General features: G+C 42.9%; 1 non-coding gene across 1 annotated transcript; it reads left to right on the top strand.

Moving 5' to 3' along the window:
* Positions 1 to 511: 511 nt before the first annotated feature.
* Positions 512 to 613, top strand: LOC148109581 (U6 spliceosomal RNA). The gene has a single exon (XR_015725622.1). It is a non-coding gene; the product is annotated as a U6 spliceosomal RNA (small nuclear RNA).
* Positions 614 to 5021: the final 4408 nt, after the last annotated feature.

Below are 5021 nucleotides of genomic sequence, written 5' to 3'. Positions count from 1 at the left end.
ACGGTATGGTGACTAACATAACATAATAAATAAATAAATAGATGAAGATAGTTGGGTAGATAGATAGATAGAGTTGGGGCACCTGAGATGGATTCCAACTTAGCCGTTCACCACGGGTGGTGTCCTGAGCAGCTCAGTTATATATGGTTTCTGAGCCCCCACTCCAGTTTCAATTAAATGAGAGCTTTGCACAAGATGGTCCTTGAGGACCCTCCCAGGGATACTGTTGCAGGATTTTATCACTTGCCCAACTTCCCCAGGAGCTGGTTAGTGGATGTGAAACAGTATACGACACCCCCGAGCTGCAAGGTTCTCCCCTTTCCTCTGCCCCACACAGTGCAGAACCAAGAAGCCACTTGGGATGGGGGTAAGCTTTTTCCTTCTGCAGACTATGGATGGGAGGCGTAAGTGCTCCTGCATGATTACAGGAAATTTTTAAAATTTATTTTATTTTCTTGTGATTTTTTCAATGCCTCCTATGTATTTTTTATTAATATTTTCCAGCTTTACTGGGCTCACTTTGGCAGCACACATACAAAAATCACAATGATAAAGAGAAGGTTGGCCCCTGCACAAGGCTGGCACGCATTTTCTGGCTTTGTTGAAGTCTAATTTGCATACCCTGATATTCACCCGTTGTAAGCGTATAATTCGATGCTTCTTAGTAGATTTATGGACTTGTGCAACCGCCACCATAATCCAGGTTTGCAGCTTCTCTTTTATCTTGAAACATTCCTTTGTGCTCACTTGTATCAGTCTCCACTCCCTTCTCCAGGCCCCGGCAACCCCTGATATGCCTTCTGTATCTATAACTTTGCCTTTTCTGGACAGGTCACATAAATAGAATCATGCCCTGTGTAGCCTTTTCCATCCGGCTTGTTTAACTTAGCATCACGTTTTTAAGGTTCGTCTACGTTGTAGTATGCGTCTGTATTTCATTCCTTTTTTATGGCTGAATAATATTCCACGGTATGGGCATACCATTCTTTATTTATCTGGCCATCGGTCGGATAGCTGGGTTGTTTCCACATTTTAACTATGATGAGTAATTTACTATGGACTTTTGTGGATGAGTCTTTGTGTAGACATATGTTTTTTATTTCTCTTGGGTAAACTCCTGGGAGAAGAAATGTGGGTTTGTTTTCTCAAGTTTTTATGCAGTACTTGAACCTCTACTTTTAATCTTTATCCTCGAATGAAAGAGTCATAGGAAATGTGTGGGTGAGTAAATGTGTAACCTGTTTTAATAGGCTTTCTTAATGCCTGGTAGGTTTTACAACAGTGTAATCTGTCTTGAAGTAACGTAATCATACAGAGTAGTGGTTGCGATGGCCTGTGCCCTTCTGAAATTCATATGTTGAAGCCCGCACCCCCAGGACCTCAGAATGTGACTGTACTTGGAGATAGGGTTTTTAGAGGCGATTAAGGTTAAATGAGGTCATCAGGGTGGGACCCTAATCCAATATGATTGATGTCCTTCTAAGAAGAGGAAGAGCCCCCAGGGGAGCAGGGGAGCCTGCTCATAGAGAAAAGATTGAGCGAGGACACAGTAAGAATGGGGCCATCTGAGAGACGAAGAGAGAGGCCTCCAGAGAACCAGACCTGCCCCCACTTTGATCTTGGACTTCCAGCCTCCAGAACTGTGAGAAAATAGATTTCTGTTGTTTAAGCCCCAGTCTCTGGTACTTTGGTATGGAAGCCACAAACTAATACATGGACCTATATTTTAAGAAATTTGCTTTCGAGTTTCTGTCGTACTAATTCCCTCACACAGAGTATTCTCTAGTGAAACCGAGCACTCTCTTGTCCTTTGTGCCCTCCATTCACAGCTGGCTTTTATTCTGTAAAATCACATGGGAGGCTCTTCCTTGCCTTCCTGTAGGTCATGGTCACATCTCCAGTTGCTCCCCTCGCAGCCTCAGAGCCACCTCCTCCATGAACACTTCCTCCCATTTGGAAGCAATTCTCCTCAGAGCCGCCCTCTATCTCACCCTGCATTTCCACAGCAGGTGGTCTGTCTACCCTGTGGGCCAGCTGTTGCGTATATTTTAGCCATTGTGCTAGAGCCAACGCTCCTTGTGGACAGGGAAAGTGGTGTTTGCGTTTATTGTCCTTCTAACCTTACCTCTGGCTCAGTGTCTGACACAGAATTGTTTTAATTAATTAAACCTGACAACGCCAACGACCAAAATGTTTATGAAGTTTCAGAAATTTTTGAAGATGTAAAATACTGGTTCGTGAAGTATGAGTAGAACAAGAATGGCTACAAATGTGGGAATAGCAAAGCGCAGACCTCGGAGTCTCTGCTAGTAACCTTCGGCCAAGGTCACTCACCCGCCCCAAACCTCAACTGCCTTATTGCCGAGTGAAAGGACTGATCTAGTGAAGGTCTGTTTTTCTTTTTTTCTTTCTTTCTTTCTTTCTTTCTTTCTTTCTTTCTTTCTTTCTTTCTTTCTTTCTTTCTTTCTTTCTTTCTTTCAAGATTTCATTTATTTATTTGAGAGAGAGAGAGCATGGTCAGAGGGAGGGGCAGAGGGAGAGGGAGAAGCAGGCTCCCCACTGAGCAGAGAGCCCGATGTGGGACTTGATCCCAGGACCCTGAGATTATGACCTGAGCCGGAGGCAGTCGCTTAACCCGCTGAGCCACCCAGGCGGTCTGTTTTATGGTGAACATTTTCTACCCCGCCAGCTCTTGGTAAATTCTGCAGGATTCCTCTCCTTGAAGTGCCTCCGTGGGTATGTGGCTGGCTGAGGAAGTTCAAGGTCTAAATTACACTGCGACTCAATTAAAATGAACTTAAGTGAATTCTGAGTTTCTGTTTTCCATGTAGAACTTTTCCAAGTACATGGAATTTAGACGTGTTAGTTATTACCTTTTGGGGGCCCAAACCCTGAAGAGGGAAAGAAGGTCTAGGAACCTGTATCACCCTCCTTTTGACAATGGACAATTTGAAAGAAATGCACGCACGTGCACACACACAACTAGCTTGGAACTTCAGAGCATCATGTTCAAATCAGACCCCACCAGGAGAATAGTTTGTGTGGGAAATACATCATAAAATAGAGTAAAACACAAAAATTCCCCAAATGATAAGAAAAGAAGAGCTTGTGTGGTAAACAGCCCCAGAAGGGGCAAGTACTTCTGTGCAAGTGGCCTCTGACTTTCTTGGCCCAACTTTTCACTTCTCCCTTGGGTTTCTTTAACTTCTTCCTTCGTTTTCCCTACCCCACGGTCTCCAAGGATTTGTAGATCTTTAATTTCTTTAGGCTGAGCACAGACAAAAATTCTTTTCTTTTCCTTCCTTCACTCAGCAAATTTTTGAGAAAAATGAGAAACTAAGTGAAGGGGGGAGGTGAAGGAAGGAAGTACCACAGGGCTGAGCATTCGATGTAGGATTTCTGCTCCCAAGGCAATTAAATCCTTGGGCCAGCCCCACTGCCAGCCCATGGACACACAATCCTTTTTCTCCCAACTCTTGTCTTCAGCTGGTCTGTAACCACGAGTCTACACCATCTCCCCGCTTAAGAATGAATCCACCTCATTACCCTGAACCATCAATGGCAAAGGAAGACCAATTATGTGGTCTTCTAGAAGTTCCCTAATCCTCAGGAAACTTCCACCAATTTTTTTTCCTTTTGCTTCTGTTTATAGCTCTTGTTTCATTATAGCATTGATGATTGACACCACTAAAACCCAATGTCTTTCAATTCTTTCTCAGCTCCATATCTAGTGTGGATGTTCTAGTCTGTAAATGGTGGGAAAGAGCCGATTCGTAGCCATGGTAGTCAAGGCAAGACATGATTTCCTTTCTCCCTTGTCCTATCTCTGATGGGAAGGGTCTGTCTGGTACAGTAATGGATGTGGGACTTCGTTAGTAAAATAACATATTGAGGTTAAAATAAATAGATGGCCAATATTAGGAGGGAAGAAAAATTGACTTGCTTTGTAGAAAATGCTAGCGGTTTTCCCAGTTTTCCAAGTGTCTCAGATCCCTTTCAGGCCTTCTAAATCAGAAACTCTGGGGGTACAACAGTCTATTTTAATAAGCCCTCCAGATGATCCTGACACGTGCTTTGAGCCACTGGGTTACACAGTATCCATCCTCCATTCTTCTCTTTTTCCATAATAATAAAACACTCGAGGCAGCAATATGCCCAGCTCAAAAGTAACATTTCTTATCATCCTTGTAGATAGAATTGGCCCGTGAGAGGCAAACAAAAGTCATTGGGTGAGGCTTCTGGGAGATCTCATTAAAGGGGGCTGCCTCCATTGTTGCCTTTGCCCCTCCCCCTTCTTTGTTCTTTCTGCCAACAGCCATCTTGGACCATGAGGTGACCCTGAAAATGGAAAAGACCAACTAGGGATAATGGAGCAGAGAGATTGAAGGAGCAGTGGCCCCTGTAGTGAGGTGCGATCATATCAGCTTTGGACTGCCCTCCTTCATCTTTAGAAGAGAAAGAGAAATTCTCATGGTTAAGCCATGTGGGTTTGCTGCTATCTGCAGTTGAACCCAATCCTAATACATTTCATGTTATTTTGAATTATTTTTGTATTACTCCTCTGAAAAAAATATTAAGAGCTAAAAGTCTTTTCCAGCAACACAGGGTAAAGAAGGGGTATTATTCTCCAGGATGAGGCATGGATCTTGGAAGAAAGGTTTAGGAGGAGAAAAGATGGAACAGACACTGGGGAAATAAAAGGAGGTGGGGCAGGACCAGAGAAGGGGTCATTCTCAGATGCTCACCCAAGATAGGCTCTTCATGGACTGATAATTGACTTCATAAATAGGAGGGTTTTTTCTCACCATCCTCTAGACTTTATATTTTGTATGCTTATAATGAGAAATTCCTCCCAGTAATGGATGATATTTACAAATATAACTAAAGGGTCATACACTTTTAGAATATTTGAATTTTTTGTGCTCCTCTTATCATATGCTTTTACACTGGAGATTGTGACAGGAATATGAAGATGAATGTTGTAAAGTCTTTGCCTTTGAGATACTCAAGATTTAAAAAAA

This window comes from Ursus americanus, chromosome 8 (assembly GCF_024610735.1).
Source record: "Ursus americanus isolate L20-20 chromosome 8, mUrsAme1.1.p, whole genome shotgun sequence".
In the NCBI taxonomy this organism is placed as follows: domain Eukaryota; kingdom Metazoa; phylum Chordata; class Mammalia; order Carnivora; family Ursidae; genus Ursus; species Ursus americanus.
The sequence above is the reverse complement of the archived record's forward strand: the minus strand, read 5'-3'. Positions and strand labels throughout refer to the sequence as shown.